Source organism: Musca domestica, unplaced genomic scaffold (assembly GCF_030504385.1).
Source record: "Musca domestica strain aabys unplaced genomic scaffold, Musca_domestica.polishedcontigs.V.1.1 9, whole genome shotgun sequence".
NCBI classification, from domain to species: domain Eukaryota; kingdom Metazoa; phylum Arthropoda; class Insecta; order Diptera; family Muscidae; genus Musca; species Musca domestica.
This window is the reverse complement of record NW_026712435.1, coordinates 12,405,591-12,429,180: the sequence shown is the minus strand read 5'-3', so window position 1 is coordinate 12,429,180 and position 23,590 is coordinate 12,405,591. Positions and strand designations below refer to the sequence as shown.

At 36.3% G+C, this 23,590-nt stretch overlaps 1 pseudogene; it reads right to left on the bottom strand.

Annotated features, from left to right (window-relative positions):
• Nucleotides 1-3,165: 3,165 nt before the first annotated feature.
• Nucleotides 3,166-8,200, bottom strand: LOC101890948 (luciferin 4-monooxygenase-like; annotated as a pseudogene).
• Nucleotides 8,201-23,590: the final 15,390 nt, after the last annotated feature.

Below are 23,590 nucleotides of genomic sequence, written 5' to 3'. Positions count from 1 at the left end.
CGATTTTTTTTAAGTTTCTCATTTGAATATTGTAATGGCTTATGATAAAAGTTGCCTATGCAGGTCAACGGCGTCGTATAGACCCTAATGTAACAGCTACATTCGGTATTTTTAAGATTTTAACAGAATTTTTAACGGACTTTATTGTTTTTGAGAATTGCCAAGCTCGTTCCAAATGGGTGGGGGGCATTCAAGTTTCGGACCGGCCGAACAGCATTTTTACTTGTTTTTTTTTTTTTTTTTTTTTTTTTTTTTTTTTTTTTTTTTTTTGGAAAAATGTCCAGATCGACAAAAATGACAGTAAATAACGCATTTGCCTCGAAAAAGAAATGATCCAATAGCTGCACATGAACTTCGCTCTCAGAGGCATAATGCTCTTAGAGAAGAAAGCCCTTGATATATTTTCTAAGAATACCCAAGAACAAATCTACCAGGAGCGAATTTTATTTTGTTCCATTCAAAATTCTATTCAATGAAAACCAAAATCCAGTTTGTGAGATTCCAACCCAAAAAGACTGTGACGGAAGCCAGATGCTTTAAAAACTGGGATCAGAAAGTTTCTTAGACTTCAAGTGGATATTTAATGATGGGTCCTCCTTGGTGCAGAAGCAAAAGTTCTGAACAGTGTCTCCACATTTTTCCTGAGATTGAGTCCATTATTATTTGAAATTGTTTTCATTGCACCACCACCACCAGCTCATTCATTATCATACGAACAGCAGCCAAACAGAAGGATCACGAAATGGCTTATCATTGCCTCTGCCACTACCACTGACGATTGATCGGTAGTAAGCACGCGCAGTGTGAGATTATTTCACTGATGACATGGTAGGTTCAAAGAAAATACCTTACCGCTCCATATCTTGTCCCTATAAAACTCCCGTAATAAGTGGTGTTCAACCATCGAACACCAATAAAAAGAGCTTAACATTTTTGTTCTCGACTTGTGGCCATTCCGCGTGTCCCTTTTTTGTGCTCCATCTCTGCTCTCAAATAAATGGCTAAATACCAAATCAAACAAGAGGCGAAATAATTTTGTTGTCTCGCCTCAGGCAATAGGTGCCAACAATCCCGAAGAACGCTCGTCGGAATCATGCTGTTGTTGAGAACACTGCTGTTCGAGAAGATCCCGATGAAAATGAAAGGCAAACGTTTGGAGTGCGGCAAACTGATAAACTGTGGTCAACAGATCACTTATTATTAATTTTAGTGGTTTAAAGACACCACCAACAACAATAACCACACATCTGCACAATTTTGGCTTTGAAAATTACTGCCATACCATCATTTGACCGACCTCAGCTCTGGTCTTAATATGAACAACTGGTCATATGAGCCCGAGGCAAAAAATTGATATGAATGTTTCTTCTTTTTTGCAAAGCAATAAGTGCATGGCAACTCTGTGGCCCACTCAGGTATACGAGGCTAGATATATAGAATTAAAAAATAAACAAATGGACTTTTAAATTGGGAGCCAACGTATTCATTGCTGAAGAGAAATGCTTGATAAGTTCATTCCAACGGAAAAATTATGCTTTGGACATAAGTCAATGCTGACGGTCGGATGTAAGGTAGTATCATTTGATACGGCCAAAAAAAGAACCAACGAAATATCGTTTTTAGACCCTAGGTCCCTATGCACCAAATCCCTATCAGAACATTTGGAGTCGATCTAGAGATGTCCGTCCGTCTGTCTGGCTGTTTGGTGTGCACGATAACTATTGGGCATTCGATTTGATTCAAAATTTATATATCGTAATATTATTGTCAAACTTTGATCGTATTCGGAGAAGGGCAATATAGGCCCTATATCTGCTACATCCCCCATAAAAGGTCAACATTTTCACAGAAAATAATTTTCCGTATATAGCAAATTTTGTATCAGTGCTATGTTAGGTGAGACAAGTAAAAAAGCAGCTAAGTTCGGCCGGGCCGAAACTTTTATATCCTCCACCATTTGGAAGAGACTTAAAAAATTTCAAAAATATTCCGTCAAAAACAGTACCGTTATATGGATGCTATATTAAAACGTGGACGTATTTAGACAATTCTCTTAGCTCTTTTTTCTAAGACAAAACCATTAAAAAACTTGGCTGAAATCAAAATAATGGGGGGGGGTGTGATATCGTTGACCTATATATAGATAATTCTCTTCTAAGGGATAAAGTACTAGCAAGGAACTCTTTATGTGAATTTAAAAACAATTCCATTGGAAAATGTGGCTAAAATCACAAAATTGCACACAAAAGTGAGATCTGTGCAAAATTCTTCCTTCCTTCTTGCTTCCTCTCCTAATTCGTTGTGACTCTAGCGTGACTACAACAGACGGACCGACGGACGGACTGATAGGACAGAACCGTCTTAGAATGTTGCGCTAATGCAGGGTGAGATAAAAAACTGCAACAAAGTCAAACGCCATAATTTTTACATTTTTTTAATTTTATTGAATGAAATCAAAAAATTTCGGATATAGAATCAAATTAGAATAAGTTTATATTTGTTCGAATTGGTCGCCTTTGGCACGAATTATGGCCTTCAAACGGCCAATAAACAAGATCATTTTGTTTGTTTACAAACTGCTGGACAACGAATGTCTTCTCTTCGGAGACAACCAAATTCGGCAGTTCACCACTTTCGGACAAACAAAGCAACTCTTTACCTCTTTTGAGTCTATTTTCTTTCTGTTGTGGTGTAAATTCTTGCACTTTCGGGAATTTCAATGGCTTTACACCGAACTCATTTTCCAATATTTGCCGAATGGAACCAAACGAACCTTACATCAAACTTAGTTCCGAAAACGGGCCATATCGGCCCTCCCCTTTTGGGTCCTCCCCCACAAAAGCTTAAAATTGTGAGAAAAAAATTAAGAGTGTACTGACATTACATATATTATTGATTTGAACAACATTTCAACTCTTTGTGGGAAAGGTACCAGCATGAGTAGGCCGATTAATTCTATATTTATATCAGATGAAATATTTGACATGAAAATATTGAGATATGTAAAGTTTGAAGAAAGTCGTTGTTTTAAAAAGAAGAAATGTCTTATATCTTTTTTTATATAAATTATGATCTTAAGTTCAACACCGGAAATCATTTTCAATTTAATATACAAAAATTGTTGTTTGTATTTGAAATCAGATAATCAGACCGATTATAAACAATAAACAAATAACTAAAATTATTTCCAGAAAAAATCGAATTTTCCAATGATTTTACACAGATTTGTCACGTTCCTCCACCCCTCTTCGCGTTATGCACATTTCAGTAACTTCCTTGCGATTTGTTTTACCTGTTACTGTCAAGGGAAAACTATCGAAGAAATAAAGTCCACCGCGTAACCTCTCATAGTCCTGCCTTCGTTCAGAAACAAATTGGGCAATTTGCTGTTCCGAAATAGTGGCTCCTTGGCGTCTTACTACCCCGGCAGCGGCCAAAAAATCATAAGTTTCATCGGGAATACCAACAACACACGCATCTACCACCTCTGGTATTTCACAAATGACTCTCTCGATATTGGTGGGAGAAAAAGTGAAATTATTATATTTAAGAATGTCCTTACGACGATCCACAACATGCAGTTGTCCCGCACTATTGAAGTATCCCATATCGCCGGTATGGATTTTTATAATATCCCCTGCCAGGATATTTCTTGCGTACCAAAATTTCTCCCGTCTCATTGGGTCCCAACTGCTCGCCACTGTCGTTCAATATCTTTGCTTCGGTATTTACCAGCATACGGCCAACCGAATCGCTAGGATCTATTGGTGATGATGTGATGGCACCACAAATTTCCGTCAATCCATAATATGTTCGGAAGGTACAATTTCTGGCAAAGGGCATAAATTTCTCCATCAGGGCATAGGGTATAGTCTTGCCGGCAATGAACATTAGGCGTAGACTGGATAAATCGCTGGTGGCCAATTTATCGGATACCAATAGCAGTGGTATATGGGCCGGGTAATTTGCTGATACATTTATCTGGTACTGTTTGACAATATCGCAAAATTCTTCTGGTGAAAAGGGGTTCTCCGAAATGATTCGAGTAAAGCAATTGGTGGCACTTTGTATTAACATGAAGATCGCCACAGATCCATAAAAGCTGCTGTAACAAAGTAACCTAGGTGCGAAATCGACTCCCCTGAAAGCGAGTATGTAGATATGAAGTACGTTCGACTTGAATTGAAAATAGATGTTGTTGGACTTACAATGTTGTGGCATTTAATAGGGCGGCGTGAGACATTTGAACGCCCTTAGGAGAACCTGTGGAGCCTGAGGTGCACAAAATCATTGCAACCTGTTCAAAGCCTTCTTTTAACGGAGGTACTCTGAAAATATAGTAATCGGCGAATGGTAATTTAATATTGAGACAATAATATCTTTTAGACAGCTACCTAGAATATATAATAATGGTCGTTTGGGGTTTGTTTAAAGAATATAATTTTATGGTAGATCAAATTGCTGCAAGAAAGGATTATAAAATCAACCGTGATGGGGTAGGACCAATATGCCTATAAGTAAATCCAAAATACAGTAAATGCACATTAAGAAAAGAAATTTTGAGAACCAGTTTTTTTGGAAATATTAATATTTGATATATGATTTTTCTTTGATTTTTTATTTGAAATGAGTTTAACCTTTCCAGTTGGTTTAACCGGAAGCTGTTCTCTTTCAAGCTATGGCATAATAACACTGTTCAACAAAATATAATTACGGGGAAATCCAGCAGATTATGAAAGTATTGCTAAAACAAGTAAAATGTATATAAGTTCGCCCGGCCGAACATTTAATACCCTCCACAATTTGAAAGATAATTGAAAAATTTAAAAAAAAAAAAAAATTCATAGAAATATATCGCTTAAATCAAAACCGTTATATGTTTTGGACCTCGAAGACGAGGACCTTCATAAATTATTATACCCTCCACCTTGGAAGGTGGAAGGTCGTAGACCCCATAAATTATATATATTTATAATCAGCATAAAGATGTCCGTCTGTCTGTTGAAATCACGATACAGCCCACATTATTTGACGTAAAGCGTCAAAGTTAAGCAGAACAATTTGAATTGTGTCTAGGATGATTGGTATTGAAAATGAGATATATCGGTCCTCGTTTTGGTATAGTCCCCATATAACGGCACCTCCCGACATTCGGTATTTTGGTGATTTTTGTCACATTTCTTCGCGGATTTGTCTAAAAATTGATATTTGTGTGTCCTAATCAGTTCTAGCTCCGTTGGCGAAACAAAGTATGTATAGGTTCACGTTTTTTTAGCCTCCACCATACATAGTATAGAGGGTATATTAAGTTCGTCATTCCGTTTGTAACACATCGAAATAATCATTTTAGACCCAACAAAGTATGTATATCCTTGATCAGCATAAAATTCTAAGATCCGTCCGTCTGTCCGTCTGTTGTAATCACGCTACAGTCAAAACGAATTAAGATAGAAGGGTAAAATTTGGCACAGATCTCTCTCTTGTCTGCAGGCAGGTCAAGTTCGAAGATGGGACATATCGGTCCACGATATCGTATGTCTCTCATATATCGGCACCTTCCGACATTTGGTATTTTAAAGATTTTAACAGAATTTTTAACGTATTTTATTGTTTTTGAGAATTGCCAAATTCATTCAAAATGGTGGAGGGTATTCAAAGCTCGGCCCGGCCGAAACTTGAAAAGATTACGGCTTGTAATTGGACATCGATAAATCGACATAGAATGTTATGTTGATCAGAAAAATATGTACATGTACAAAATGTATATTTTAAAGTTTTACAAACGGTACAAAAAACTTAATATAACCTCCATACTATGGTGGAGGATATAAAAAAGAAGACTTGTTTATCGCCATTTTGAAAGTTTACATCGCAAAGCAACTTAAGTAGAGGGGGCAAGATCCACCCCTTCCACACGTTTGAAAAAATTACGATTAAGACTCCTCGAATACTCCAATTTCAAACCTCGAGCGAGTCAGCATAGGGATCCTTTTTTTAAACTTAAAAACTCGCTTTAATCAGGATCATAGCAAGTCAAATTATTCCATAAAACTGTTTGTCATAAAAGTCCACTATAGGCCAAAATGCTAGACTTCTTCCTTGCCACAATTCTCTCACTTCTCCTTTCAATTCCGTGTAGATTGGTTTTCAATTGTGACCTGTAGGACAACTACAAAGTCAAGAAATTTTTTTGGTGCATTAAAACCTCACCCTACCCCCTTGTATATTTTATCCTTTTCTGACAAGAGTCCATTCCAAATTTGTGAGAATTATGAAAATCAGTCCAGCGGTTCTTAATTTATAAGCAGAAATCGTAGGATTTATTTCTTTTACACAAAGATTGTACCCATTTTGCTATATACCCGATATCTTGGTTATCAGCATCACTGTAATAGTCAGAAGTGACTTTTTAATTATTTGTTATTTGGCCGGGTCAAAAAATATTCGCGGTTTAGTGGAAATTTTGCGTATTTTTTTTGACAAAGAAGTTATATTATTATTTTACCCGCTAAATATTGTCCGATGACTGTCAAAATTAGTAGGCTCTGCCAAGTCCTAAACTCTAACTTCATGCAAAATTCTGCGTCGATTGGTTTATTATTGCAACCTGTTTTTGGTCCATTTGAGCCCCTAAATATTTTGCGATCATCTCCAAAAACAATAGGCTTGTGTTCTGGCCCTAAATCCAACTCCATTCTCAATTTCTTGAGGATCTGTCCACAATTGCGACCTCTAGCTTGATTATAAATGTATATGGACAGGCGGACGGACGGGCACGCATATCAAGATCGACTCAGCTCGGCGAGATAGGAAGATCCATATATAGTTTCCTATGTCAGGGATCAATATTTCGAGGTATTTCATAATTTTGGCCAATCAAACTTATAATACCCCCAACACATAGTGTTGTAGGGAATAAAAACGACAAGGTTTCTTTGTTGAGTCGCTTGAGTGTTAAAATTTCTGACAAAATAATCCTCTTTTTGCTACCAGTACAATTATTTTTTATGGCTTACAGAAAGTCATTTTTCTTTGCAAACTTGCCAAAATCGAATGTTGAAAAAATTGTCTTTTTTACTTTTAGACCAGAGTCGAAAACTGAAGAATCGATTATTGCTTCCGATTACCTATCCCTAGTTGATGCACTTGCACGAAATAGTATTGGTCTTTCTTCTCCGTTTTTTTCAATGCCTTGTCCCTGAGCATTTTATGATTCACAAATGAAGTGCATAAATTGTTACATACTTACACATAAGACATTTCATTGCAGTGCTCTTCAAAAAACTCCGTAATATCGGGAACGCCTTCCAAATGATTTCTTACAGTATAGATTTTGGTCGCCGTAAGTCCACATTCATCGAATGCTTGACGAACCTTATCGTAGATTTCACCATCACAAAACATTAATTTGGGTTTGGTCAAGTCGTAGACATATTTCAAGCCATTGACGTTGTAGCTGGGATCCGAGGGACTGATGCAGAGACCAGCACAGATGGCACCAAAAAATAACGGTGCAACATAATCACTGTGACTGACACACATGCCAATAATGTCGCATTGTTGCATTTGTATTTTTTCAAAATGCAGAGCAGCTCGCACCGACAACTGGATCATCTCGCGATTGGTGAACTTTCTTCCATTTTGATGGCAGATCTGCGAAGGATGCAATGGGAATTTAATAAAAATGTAATCCCATAGCTAAGTTGCGTGTTTACCTGTATAATGTGCTCAGGATATTTTTTCATTGCTTCCAACACAGCCGAACCTATGGACTATTGTTCGCCGAAACGTGGTTCGACAACGGGTCCATGCCAAATTTTCTTTTCGGAATTGTAAATTGTCTCTACGAGAACTGGAGCTGTGCCTTTGGGTGTCATTGCTGTGTGCGCGATTGCCTTTCCGATATAACTGCGTGCATCGAGACGATGCACACCCATCTTATATTGGAAGTAACATACGTTTATGGCATTTCAGATTAGATAGCAGTTCAAACATTTATTTGACAATGAAATCATGTTTTTGGGAAATCCATAAAATTGAGTTGTGCCGTTACATGATAAAACGTGAAGATACTATTTTCAGTCGAGGTGTTTGATCCGTTTAAATATTTTTATTCAATATTTTTAAAAATTGGAGTCAAGCGACTGGATTTATTAGCGCCCTTCAACCACTTAAACAAGTAAAGATAGACCAAAGTCGTGATGGGCCGACTTTATAATACCTACACCACTTTGCATATATAGTAGAGCTACACATAACAATATGGGGAATTTATGAGAATTAAAACATACCAACTATGATCGTAAAGCAGTTACAATTTAAAGTCGGAATGAATTAATATATATCATGTTTCTATCGTATTTTACTAAATTTTGCGGAGGCATTTGTGAACCGATTTTCATCAAAATCCATCTTATTTGAAATTAAAAAAATGGCTTATTTCCGGCGAAGCGATTGCTTAAGGTGATCGACACTTTTGTATTTTTTAGTGGCAACCTTGCTTTCCAAAATACTCCAGACACAATAGTCCAAGGGATTGGAATCCGGAGATTTTGATGGCCATTGTGCGCTGAAAATGAAGTGAGGAACCTCATTTTGTAAACATTCTTGAGTGGCCCGTGCAGAGTGCGGTGGTGGTGAGTCCTGTTGGAATGTCCAAGGTCTGCGGTCAAAATGTTTGCGTGCCCAAAGCTTTAATACACTCTCCAGAATATTTTCGCAATAATATTCGGCATTTATTCTGATGCCACGGTCGATTAATACGAGCGGAGAACAACCATCGGCTGTTATGGCGGCCCACACCATCACCATGGCCGGCGCTTGTGTTCTGATGGCCAACCGAATGTGCACATTTTCAGCTGACCTCTTTGGCAAGTAAACGCCATAATTTTGTTTGTTTACAAACTGCTGGACAACGAATGTTTTCTCATCGGAGAAAACCAAATCCGGCAGTTCGCCACTTTCGGCCATGCGAAGCAACTCTTTTGAGTCTATTTTCTTTCCGTTGCGGTGTAAGTTCTTGCACTTGTTGGAATTTCAATGGAGATCGGGGTAAGATCTCATTTTTCAATATTTGCCGAATGAAATATTGCGATATGTTCAGCTCACGAGTCATTTGACGGCCACTGCGACGCGGGTTTCGATCAAGTCGCTTCTTTATTTTTCGAACCATTTCTGCTGATGTGGCTGTTTTCTTCCGTCCACTTCCTTGACGTCAGGCTACGCTACGCAGTCAAATATAAAGAAATCACATTATCACGCTTGAATTCCATTACGAATAGCTTTTTTTCTGGAAAATTTTCACCAAAATGCTTTTGTACGCTTGTAAACAATATAATGAACTGTCACTGGAATAATTTTAACAGCTGTCGGACGAGTGGCTTAGAAATGACAGCAGTCTGAAGTTGGTTGCAGTTTTTTACCATGCATATATGGATCCCCCTATCTCGCCGAGCTGAGTCGATCCATACTAATTTTTAATCACGATACACGTCGCAATTATGCCCCGATCCTCACGAAATAGTAAATGGAGTCGGGGTTAGGGTCAGAATAGAAGCCTTTTCATGGAGTTAGAGTTTAGGGCTGGGCAGAAGCCTATAAATTTGGGAGTTCATCGGACAAAATTTTCACTAAACCGGCAATATTTTTAATCGTGACGAAATCACAAACAATTTTAAAAGTAACTTCTGCCAATTACAGAGTGCTGATAAGTTGGATATCGGATATATAGTAAAATAGGTGCAATATATATGTAAACCGCTGGATTTTCACAATTCTCATTTCTTTGATCTGTTGCCAGGGAAGTATAAAATCTTAGAAAATCGTGTAAATATGTGACAATAAAAAAGTGAATATTTTTTTAATTTTTTTTTATGCTTTTGTCATATTGTTTATCGCCTGCGATTTTTTGTAATTTGACTTACAATTTTGCATTGTAAATTTTCTCTGTGTTGAAGGTATTATATACAGGTCGCAATTATCCTCCGACCCTCGCGAAATTTTGCAGTGGGGAGGGGTTAGGGTCAGAATTAAAGTCATGGTCGGACCCGCACGACTACAGCCTTTGTTTACTTGTTTTCAAAATTGGTTTATTTTAATACTTGAATTTCTACCAACCAGAGATCTGAAGAGAATGTGGAATTTCATCAGTATTATCTGAAGTTGAATACTTCGGCCGCCTGTATCTGTTTCATCGCGGATATGTGAACAATCATCACATATCTCATTTTGGCTTTAACGCAAGTTTTTTTTTGGTGGAAGGTATAAAAATGTCGGCTTTTAAATGTCGCTTTTTCAGCTTTTTTACTTTACTTATTTCTTTTTATATCCTCCACCATAGTATGGAGGGTATATTGAGTTTGTCATTCCATTTGTAACACCTCGAAATATACATTTTAGACCCCAAAAAGTATATATTTTCTTGATCAGCATAAAATTCTATGTCGATGTAGCGACACGCTAGCTTCCGAACAAAATTAAGTAGTTTAAAAAATGTTACTCAAATGTGTATTATGTCTGCAGGACTTTTGGTATTGAAAATGGGTCATGGGTTTTGGTATGGCCCCCATATCATGGTACCTCCCTTTTTCGGTATTTTGGTGATTTAAGCGACATTTACCGGAATTGTTTCAAATTTGGTATTTAAAGTTCGTAATGGGTACTACAGACTATGACAAGTCTTCGTATATCCCTCATATTATGGTACCTCCCGATTTTCGGTATTTTGATGATTTTAGCGACATTATTCTCCGGAATTGTTTCAAATTTGGCGTATGAATTTCGTAATGGATACTACAGCCACGTCTTCGTATAGCTCCAATATAACGGTACCTCCCGATATTCGGTTTTTGATGATTTTAGCTACATTATTCACCGGTTTTTTATTCAAGTTTCGCATTTGAGTATTGTAATTTTTTATGGCAAAAGTTGGCTATGCAGGTCCACGTCGTAGGGTAGACTCTAATATAATGGCTACATTTGGTATTTTTAATATTTTAAAAGAATTTTTAACGGATTTAATTTTTTTGAGAATTACCAAAATCGTTTCAAATGGTGGAGGGTATTCATAGACCGTCGCGGCCGAACTTACAGCTTTTTTACTGTTTAATTATGGTTTCATATTCTGTTGTTGTTGTATATTTACGATAATAAAAATTTGTTAAATCAAAAATATCGAAAAAATTAAATGTGATAATAATAGATCTACTGAGTTATTGTTGTCGGCACTGATTTAATCAGCAATAATAAGTGATAGACAACATTTATGGTAGGTTCGATTAGATAGATCTTTCACCATAATAACAATAATAAGATTATGTAAGTAATATGAACAACTGCTATCCAATTGGAAAATGTATGAAATCTTCCACATCGTCACTCCTTGAATTTTGCCATCGACCCTCGTACATTTTTGTTTTGCCACCAAATTTAAATAAATGCACACGATGATTGGTCTACAGATGCGCCACAAAACACAACGGGTTTGTTTCTGTTTTTTTTTTGCTCGTGCTATCAGCATCGAACTGAAATTCGCCTGAGATATTAACCCTGCTGAATATACGAATTGGCAATGTTTTGGGCCAATTTTAATTAGTTTTGCTTCAAGCTAAAGTATTGGGTTTGTTTGTGGTGAACCTTTGGTCGCTCTTGTCACAAAGATTTCAGATGGCTGGCGCGCACTGCTGTCAGTGGTATTGGTCGTGTTTCGGCTTATTGTCTTAACCAATTTGCTTACCAAGAGTTTAGGATTTTTTTGTTTTTTTTTTGCGATCTGTGGACTTGGCTTGAAATTTCAGGGTCTGCTGAATCAACGTGTACATGATTATTTTCCATTTCAGTAAGAGTTACGCCCACTTTGGTTGCACATATTTTAGGTGACGTATGTATAAATTGCGGTTCCATTTGTTGCAGTGCTCTCGACTTTGGTGAAAATTCATTCGGACAACGAGAACAAAAAAACATACCCACAAATCGATTAAAATTCTTGGGAGCTCAAATTCCATAGTGGCCATGCGAAGCATTTAATGATTACTCACGGCCTATATCCCTTTATTAACGATACGAACTGGCATTTAAAAGGTAGATTTGGAATCCTTGAACAATTACACAAAATTAGAGTAATTCGCTGAGAGAAACATTTGAAGGTATGTTAAGCGAAGAGAATGCTATCGAACACAGTGGTTTGATAGGCAAGTATGGTCCAAAGAAACTAGTTAGAAAGGGTAAACACAATTTTTTGTGAGAGAAACACAGATGTTTCAGTAGCTCTACCTTCAGAAAATGAGTGATCCAAAATTTCAGCAAAATCGGCTTCATTAGGATGACAGTCCTATCTCTATCAGATATCTTGTCACAAAATCCAAACACACGGGTTGGATGTTAATTCTGTGATAAACTTGTTATTTATAAAACTTTTTATATTTCAGAACTAAGACCAGTAAAGAAAGGTAAAAAGTCGGATGGGGTCGACTCTATGATACTCTAAACCAGTATGCATATTTGGTAGAGCTAGCCAAAATAAAAAAAACGTTTGTAGTGGGAATTTTTGTACAACGTGATAATTTGGAACCGCAATCTAATATATTGTATATCCCACTCTGAATCGATTTCCACTAAATTTGGTGGAGGCATTTGTGTCTCTCGACTTTGAGTACCATCATATCAGAACAGATTTTCCCCAAAATCTATCCCATTTGAGCTGATATCACACCTTTGGTACACAATAAACGTGAAATCGGATGAAGATATTTATGGGAGGAATATCCAAATCTGGACCGTTTTCTATAACAGAGGCATTTCTATGCTGTATCTGATAGCTGTCTGGGACTTAAATACCATATCGCATGAAACATATATATGGTTATATACGAACTGATTTTCACCAAATTCGACACACTCTCTTCCAGGCTGAATTAGGTCGCATGTTACGCAATCTACATAATTCTTCAAAATTCAAATCGGATAAACATATATTTTTGCGTGCTATGTCTAAATCTGAACCGATCTCAATAAAATTTGACAAACATATTTCTGAGCTGCATTTGACATATTTCCCCGAATATCATTGTTATGGAGTTCATACTACGGGTGTGAGGGACAAAACAATCAAATTAGCTGGGATCTATAGCCATATCAGAATCGAGGAGGGTATATTAACTTTGTCATTCCGCTTGTAACATCGCTAAAATTTCGTCGTAGACCGCATAAAGTACATATATTTATAATCAGCGTAAAATTCCAGGTCGTAATGGGTTCTAGCTCCTGTTGCAAAACATTGAACAATTAGGTCCTATAGTGCATATATAACGGTATCCAGCGATATTCGGTATTGTGATAATCCTAGTCACATTTACCCACGAAAATGTTTCAAATTTTATGTTTAAGAAGATTTTGAAGATGAGAGTCCTTAAAGTATAAAATTGTCTATATGGGTTACCGTTTTGGTATGGCCCCCATATAACGGGCTCACCCACTAAATTTTTATTTTTTTGGAAAGTGCAGTTAATCCAAACGATAATGGATAATGCAGTTAATCCAAACGGTTGTATTGGTATTTGTAGCTTTATATAGAAATTTTTTCTTTACTAAATAGTGGAAGGTATTTTAAAGTTCGACCCGGCCGAAATTAATGTTTTTTTATTTGTTATTTTCCAAAACATTAAATACATATTCAAACTTGACAGAGGTTGGGAAGCATTTTTTTAACCGATTTTTCGATATTTGGAATATTCCTTCCAAATGATGGATAATAATGGAACGAATATATGATAAACAAGTAAAAAAGCAGTAAGTTCGGCCAGGCCGAACTTTGAATACCTCCACCATTTGGAAGGAATTAAAAAATTTTCAAAAAAATAAAATCCATTAAAAATTCTTTTAAAATCTTTAAAATATCTAATATATTTTTAAAATATCTATCCCCCCGATATTTGGGGTGATATATAATATTGTGGACCTATTAGGACAAATCTATGTCTGGGTGTAAGGTACTCACAAGGAATTCCTTGTGTGAATTTTCAGATAATTCCGTTGAAAAATGTGGGTAAAATCATCAAAATACCGAATATCGGGGGGTACCGTTATATGGGATATACGATATCGTTAACCTATGTAGAAAATTCTCCGTCGGTGGGTAAAGTGCTCACAAAGAACCCCTTGTGTACAATTTCGGACCATTCCGTTGAAAAATGTGGGTAAAATCATCAAAATACCGAATACCGGGGGGTATCGTTGTATGGGGGCTATACGATATCGTGGTCCGATATAGCTCATCTTCGAACTTGACCTGCCTGCAGACAAAAGAGAGATCTGTGTAAAATTGTAGCTTCCTATATTAATTCGTTTAGACTGTAGCGTGATTACAACAGACGGACGGACAGGGCTAAATCGTCTTAAAATTTTACGCTGATCAAGAATATATATACTTTGTTGGGTCTAAAATGATTATTTCGATGAGTTGCAAACCACCATACTATGTATGGTGGAGGGTATAAAAACGGCCAAGAAAACATCAATTTTCAATTGTTTTACAACTAAGAAAAATTTGGTAGAAAATTTTCAAAATTAAAATGTTCGTGGAAATTCGGCTCACGACAGATTTGTTCTCTGGGGTTATTAAAAGGAATTATGCACCTACAAGACTCTGGCTTCTATTTTGTGAAACTGTGTAATGATTCTACTAACAATTTTTATACCCTCGTCATTCTGTTTGTAATATAAGCCTAACAGAGTATATATTCTTGTCCTTCCGTCAGTCAGTCTGCTTAAATCAAAATAAATATTTGGTATTTTGATGATTTTAGCGAAATTTTTTTTATCGGAATTGTTTCAAATTTCAAATTTAAAGTTCGTAATGGGTACTAGAGACGGAAAATTATATATGTAGGTCAACGTCTTCATATAGGCACCTCTCTTTACTCGGTATTTTGCATATGACAAAAAAAATTATTGTCATTTCAGAAAACCTAGTTTTTTTGACTTGTTATCATTCCTACGATATAAAATATCCAGAGGTCAGATTTGCTGGATCTTAGTCGCTACTGAAAAATACTCGCGAACAGGAGTACTTGAAGAGCACGAGTTTTTCGACAAAGAGTAAAGGTTCCCTTTAAAAATGATAAGAGAGAAAAACAGCAGTAGTAGAATATTGCGGGGGTCGGTAGTTTAACGTAGTTATATTCGTTTTATTTGCAGCTTTGGAATGAAAAAAATCATATACTTGCCAATAAAATGGCAAAACTGAAAATAGGAATTTTACTCGCACTAGAAAACAGCCAAAGTGTACTCGATCTTATTCGAGTAGCCTACGAAAATTGAATGTATTCGATTGTTTTACTAGCAGCACTACTATTTCCAAAAGTAGAGCGAGATTCCGCCCGCTTAACTCAAATTCAGGCGAGCATTTCAGATGTCGGACATATAGATATCTTAATGATTGATTACTTATGTGTTAACTAATTATAACGTGAACAAACATTCAATTTATAATCTAAATTATACACAACGTTTGCAGGGAATCTTTTGATCAACAACTTACTTGTATACTTTTTTTTTAAAAAAATTGCCGTTTTGAGAAAAAAAGGAAAGTAAACAAGTAACAAAGCTGTAAGTTCGGCCGGGCCGAACTTTGAATATCCTCCACCATTTGGAACGAATTTGGCAATTCTCAAAAACAATAAAATCCGTTAAAAATTCTGTTAAAATCTTAAAAATACCGAATATAGCTGTGATATTAGGGTCTATATGACGACATGGACCTGCATAACATTTGCCATAACCCATTACAATATTCAAGTGTGAAATTTAAAAAAAGTCGGTAATAATGTAGCTAAAATCATCTAAATGCCGAATATCGGGAGGTACCGTTATATGGGGGCTATAAGAAGACGTGGACCTACACAGAAATTTTTCTGTCTTAGGCTGTAGTATCTATTTCGAACTTCAAATACCAAATTTGGAACAATTCCGGTGAAAATGTCGTTAAAATCAACAAAGTGCCGAATATCGGAAGGTACCATTATATGGGGGCTATACCAATACGTGGACCTACATGGCCCATTTTCAATACCAAAAGTCCTGCAGACATAACATACATTTGAGTAAGATTTTATCAACCTACTTCAATTCGTTCGGAAGCTAGAGTGATTTCCACAGACGGACGGACATCGCTAAATCGACATAGAATTTTATGCTGATCAAGAATATATATATACTTTGTGGAATCTAAAATGTATATTTCGAGGTGTTACAAACGGAATGACAAATTTCATATAACCTCCTTACTATGGTGGAGGGTAAACATATTTCGAACTTCAAATACCAAATTTGGAACAATTCCGATGAATAATGTCGCTAAAATCATCAAAATACCGAATATCGGGAGGTACCATTATATGGGGGATATACGAAGACGTAGATCTGCACAGACAATTTTGTGTCAGAGGCTGTAGCAGCCATTACGAACATCAAATACCAAATTTGAAACAATTCCGGTGAAAATGTCGCTAAAATCGGTTCTTGTATTTTATAACGAGTTTCAAATGTTAAGTTATTATCATCAGAATGTCGAATATTGGAAGGTAGCGTGAGCTGTGCGAATATGTGACCGATATGGCCCATTCGTTACTTTATTCGACACACTGTGTGACAGTGCAATACGTATTTGGCATGTGTTAAGGACTTGTTGTATCCTCATGAGTAATATATGTGTCTGTGTATGTACATAGGTGTATCACAAACTGAAAGTAATATTTAAGGGCAATCTGAAAAACTATATCATAGATGCATGCTGTCAAAACTCAAACTACAGCTGGCTTGGTATGCATGACAGAATTCAATTGACTCTACAATATTTCACATACGAATTCTATCTCGAGCATGGGAAAATATTCATTGACTGCCTGCGATTTGAAGCCCTGCGGGTGTAATTTTAATTTGTGCGTTTGTGTTGGTCAAGCTTCAAACAAACGTCTGCACTCATGGACCAAAATTGAATGGCAAAGTTGAAGCCATTTCGGTTTCTATCTTTGCGTCTATCCTATCCTTCTGAAGAGAAGTCTAAAGTGAAGTATAATTACAACATTTCATACACAAATGTTGCTGGAAATTCAGTGCTAGTTTAGCCCTGGAATTGTTACATATTCGATGTGGCTCGAAATAGAGGCATTCTTATTTTGTGAGAATATTGTGCCGATATTTGTGTCTATTTCCAATTTAAGAATTCTGCCAAGGGCCATGTGAAGGTAATATAAATCGATTTGTCTACACTGGTCACATTTTGTGAGAAAATGTATGTTTAGTTGTAAATGTGTTCTCAATATATATGGAATTAGACCTTCTGCAGTTAAAATGCATGTATCGACAAGCCTCAAAAGGAAAGATGCTACTGAAACACGAGGGAAGCCATAGGGAAACGTAGTAGTACATCAAAAAATTCCAATTTATCTAGTGGGAGTGGAATAAAATAATGTTAATAAAAGCCCCTCAATTAATCTTGTCAAGAATTGTCATAACAGTTTTTTCAAAAGTCTTGATCTAAAACAGTGAAATGTTTTCCTATGTGTCCAAGTGATAAGAAAAGTGAGGCATAATGATAAAGTAGGGTAAGAGTGCCTAAGTTCGGCATGTCCCAGTAGTCGGCACTTTTTATTTTTAAGCCCAAATAAATGAAACTATTATAACTAAATATATTTTGTTTACTTCAAATATATTGTCAGCTATCTTTGTGTATAATTTCGCTAAGAAAAGATGATTTATTCTAATAAAAATTAAAATTTATGTCTGTGAAGGTCCTCAACAATCCATATTCTTAAGAAAAGCACAATAAAGACGTCGAATCAGTATAACTAAACAAAAATATTATATTTTAATGAATTAATTTATTATTATTATTTTTAATTATTCTTACAAAAAAATTGGTATGCCGACTGTTGGAATATGTCATACCGACAATTAGCAAGTGGTGCCGACTACTGGCAAAAAAGCATTGTTTTAATAAAACTACACTTTACTTATTATTGCAAAGACTATACAAAATTTCGAATCTGAATAAATTAACTATGTAATAATTAAAATGTTCCACTCAGAATGGTGAGCGATTAAAAATGCGAAAATCCTAAAAGTGCCGACTACTGGTACACTTACCCTATTTAGCATTATGAAACAGGGCTTTTATTAAAGTTGATTACAAAAGCTTAAAGGAAATAATATGTATAGTCCAAGTCAAAATATACCTTTATACTTCATTTTTTGCGAGAAGTGCCAAAGCGAGATTTATTCAAAATCACATTTCATTGTATCTGAGCAAACGAATGCACCATGCAAAAGTATTATCAATTTTTGTACATACATTTTAATTTAAACAAGTACAACAGCTGAACTTCACCTTTGGAAGGGATTTATAAAAGTTCCAAAACAAAAAAAAAATGGTAAGAAAAGGTCAAAAGTCGGTCGGGGCCGACACCACTATGCGTATTAAATAGAGCTCCCGTAACAAAAAAAGTTTGTATTGATAATTTGTGTGAAGAAGATCATACCAACTATGAACCAAATAACATTGTTGTGTGGTGTATGATATGACTTCGATAAGGATTATATTATATATATAATATATCCTCCACCATTTGGAACGAATTTGGCAATTTTCAAAAAATTAAAATTTGTTTAAAATTCTTTTGAAATCTTAAAAACACCGAATGAGAGATATCTCTATATGGGGGCTATACGCAGACGTGGACCTGTACCGGACATTTTCTGTCATAGGCGGAGGTATCCATTACGAATTTAAAATACCAAATTTGAAACAATTCCGGTGAATAATGTCGCTAAAATCTCCATTATGTGGGGGCTATACCAAAACGTGGACCTATATTGCTAAATTTCAACACCAAAAGTCCTGCAGTCATAATATACATTTCGTTCGGAAGCTATAGTGACTTCCACAGACGGACGGACATTGCTAAATCGACATAGAATTTTATGCTGATCAAGAATATATGTATACTTTGTGAGGTCTAAAATGCATATTTCGAGGTGTTACAAACGGAATGAGAAACAAACGGTATGGACAGACGGACTGACATGCTTAAAAGTGATTCTATGAAGAAACTCAAAGGTAACTATGGGTCTACTCGCTTCCTTCTCCAAGTTACAAAGAAATGCAGAAAGACATACCACTATGCGGTGTAGGGTATAATAAATAGTTGAAAAATTCTAATTCTTAATCATAAACAAGTGAAAAAGCAGTAAGTTCGGCCGGGCCGAACTTTGAATACCCTCCACCATTTGAAACGAATTGGAAAATTTTCAAAAGAAATAAAATCCATTAAAAATTCTTTTAAAATCTTTAAAATATCCAATATATAAAGGTGCCGATATATGGGGGGATATACGATATTGTGGACCTATGAAGACAAATCTATGTCTGCGTGTAAAGTACTCACAAGGAACTTCTTGTGTGGATTTTCAGATAATTCCATTGGAAAAAGTGGCTAAAATCATCAAAATATCGAATATAGGGGAGTACCGTTATATGGGGGGATATACGATATTGTGGACCTATATAGACAATTCCGTTTCAGGGGTAAAGTGCTCACAAAGAACTCCGTACGTGGATTTTCAGACAACACGTTTGGAAAATGTGGCTAAAATCATCAAAATACCGAATATCGCGGGGTACAGTTATATGGGAGCTATACGTTATCGTTAACCTATATAGAGAATTCTCTGTCGGGGAGTAAAGTGCTCACAAAGAACCCCTTGTGTACAAAGAACCTCTTGTGACCATTCCGTTGAAAACTATGGCTAAAAACATCAAAATACCGAATATCGGGGGTACCGTTATATGAGGGATATACGATATCTCTGCCGAGGTATAAAGTACCCACAAGGAACTCCTTGTGTGGATTTTCAGACAATTCCGATGAAAAATGTGGGTAAAATCATAAAAATACCGAAAATCGGGGGGTACCGTTATATGGGGGATATACGATATCGTGGACCTGTATAGACAATTCTCTCTCAGGGGGTGAAGTACTCACAAGGATCTACTTGTGTGGATTTTAAGACAATTCCATTGAAAAGAGTGGCTAACATCATCAAAATACCGAATATCGGGGGGTACAGTTGTATGGGGGATATACGATATCGTGGACCTTTATAGACAATTCTTTTTGAGGGGTAAAATACCCATAAGGGACTCATTTTGTGGATTTTCAGACAACTCCGATGAAAAATGTGGCTAAAATCATCAATATACCAAATATCGGGGGTACTGTTATGTGGGGGCTATACGATATCGTGGACCTATATAGATAATTCTCTGCCGAGGTATAAAGTACCCACAAGGAACTCCTTGTGTGGATTTTCAGACAATTTCGTTCAAAAATGTGGCTAACATCATTAAAATACCGAATATCGGGGGGTACAGTTATATGGGGGATATTCGATATCGTGGACCTATATAGATAATTCTCTGCCGAGGTATAAAGTACCCACTACGAACTCCTTGTGTGGATTTACAGACAATTCCGTTGAAGAATGTGGGTAAAATCATCAAAATACCGAATATCGGGGGTACCGTTATATGGGGGATGTACGATGTCGTGGACCTATATAGACAATTCACTCTCAGGGTTACCCCCTACAGGGTTCTCGCAAGGAACTACTTTTGTGGATTTTAAGACAATTCCATTAAAAAATGTGGCTAACATCATTAAAATACCGAATATCGGGGGGTACAGTTATATGGGGGATATACGATATCGTGGACCTATATAAACAATTCTTTTTGAGGGGTTAAAATGCTCATAAGGGACTCCTTGTGTGGATTTTCAGACAATTCCATTGAAAAATGTGGCTAAAATCATCAAAATACCGAATATCGGGGGTGCCGTTATATGAGGGATATGCGATATCGTGGAACTATATAGATAATTCTCTGCCGAGATGTAAAGTACCCACAAGGAACTACTTGTGTGGATTTTCAGACAATTGCGATGAAAATGTGGGTAAAATCATAAAAATACCGAATATCTGGGGGTAGCGTTATATGGGGGCTATACGATATCGTGGACCTATATAGATAATTCTCTGCCGAGGTATAAAGTACCAACAAGGAATTACTTGTGTGAATTTTCAGACAGTTCCATTGAAAAATGTGGCTAACATCATCAAAATACCGAATATCGGGGGTACCGTTTATATGGGGTCTATACGATATCGTGGACCGATATACCATCTTCGAACTTGACCTGCCTGCAGACAAAAGAGAGATCTGTGCAAAATTTTAGCTTCCAATCTTAATTCGTTTAGACTGTAGCGTGATTACAACAGACGGACAGACGGACGGACAGGGCAAAATCGTCATAGAATTTTACGCTGATCGAGAATTTATATACTTTGTTGGGTCTAAAATGATTATTTCGATCAGTTACAAACGGAATGATGAACTTAATATACCCTCCATACTTGTTTGGTGGAGGGTATAAAAATACCGAATATAGGTAATTATCGTTATATTGGGGCCTATATGAAGACATAGACCTGCATAGGACATTTTCTGTCACAGGCTGTAGTATGACTATAGGAAAACACAGATATGTATCGACATTTATGTGCAAGGATGTTTCTTACATAATGGGAACATATTCTGCGAATTTGCAGCAAATTATGGTTAGAATTGTGATTAAACACCCTAAAGTTATTTGTGGCTATAAAAAAACTAAACCAGAAGTCCCGCAGGAACATAGTCTTATCAACCTACCTCACTTAGTTCGAGAGCTAGAGTGATATCCACAAACGGTCGGACATCGTTAAATCGGCCGAGAATTTTATGCTGATCAAAAATATTTATACTTTATATTTACAAACAAGTAAAAAAGCTACAAGTTCGCCCGGGCCGAACTTTAAATACCTTCCACCGTTTGGTACAAATTAAACAATTCCGGTAAATAATGTCGCTTAAAATCATCAAAATACCGCATATAGGGAGGTAGCGTTATATGGGGGCTATACGAAGACGTGGACCTACATGGCCCATGGCCCAAAAGTCCTGCAGACATAATACACATTTGAGTAAAATTGTATCAACCTACTTCATTTCGATCGGAAGCTAGAGTGATTTCCACAGGCGGACGGACAACGCTAAATCGACAACAATGATATTTGGTACCAGATATCATTACAGTTTAGAAATGTAGCTGCTAAATGTTATTGAGATCGGTTTAGATTTGGATATAGCTGCTATTGCAGGTTTATTGTGCACCAAAAGTTTAATATCAGCATAAGTTAGAAAGATTTATTTTTTTGTAGTTCAAGCCTTCTCGAGGTCGCATCATGCAATGTTATTTGGTGCGAGAGGTACAGATGCCTCCGCCAGATTTGGCTGCATTTGATTCAAAGCTGGCTATACCTGCCTTTAATAAGTATACTTACAATGACACCCTCTGCTGTTTTCCCATACTTACTGTTGTACTCTTTGTGGTACGTCGAACTTTAACAAAATAATTAATATTTTATTTTTATTTCAAAGCTGCGTAGTAAAATGACAATGAAGACAACAAACGGCATATTGTACTCAGGTTGCTTGCAATTAAGTCAATTTTAACGAAGTTTTCTCGCCATAGAAGTAATTGGAGTGGTTAAGTTATTAATTTACGTTTTTTTTTGTTTAAAGAAGAGTTAAAAACTTTTAAGCTAATATAAGTTAAAAAGCGAACTTTAAATACCCTACACCATTTGGAACGAATATGGAAATTTTCAAAAAATTAAATCCGTTAAAATGCTGTTAAAATTTTAAAAATACCTCATAGAGCCGTTATATTGGGGTCTCTACGACGTAAACCTACATAGGCTTTGTTTGTCATAAGCCATTACCATATTCAAATTCCAAACTTGAAATAAACTGTGAATAATATAGCTAAAATCGTCAAAATACCGTAAATAGGAAGGAAACGTTATATTAGAGCTATACAAAGACATGGATCTTCATGAAATATTTTCTTTCACAGGCTGTAGCATCCATTACGAACTTCGAATAAGACATCTCAAACAATTTCGGTGAGTAATGAACCTAAAATCGTCAAAATATTGGGAGGTACTCATATATGGGGCTTATACGAAGATCTGGACCTGCATACACAATTTCTGTCACAGACTGTACTTCCCATTAAGAACTCTAAACACGTAATGTGGAACTACTCGCTAAAATGTCGCTAAAATCATCAAAATACCGAATATTGGGAGGTACCGTTATACGAGGGCTATACGAAGACGTGGACCTGCACAGACAATTTTCGTTAACAGGCTGTAGTATCCATTACGAACGTCAAATAACAAATTTGAAACAATTCCGGTGAATAATGTAGTTAAAATCAACAAGATACTGAACATCCGGAGACATCGTTATATGGGGACTATATGAAAACTTGGCTCATTAACGAGCCAACCTGTCTATTTTCAAAATGAACATGTGTTCAAAATTTTAGCATTCTATCTCAATTCGTTCGAAAGATAGCATGATTACAACAGACAAACGGACAGACAGAGAGGCGGACATCGCTAAATCGACTTAGAATTTTACGCTGAATTTTAC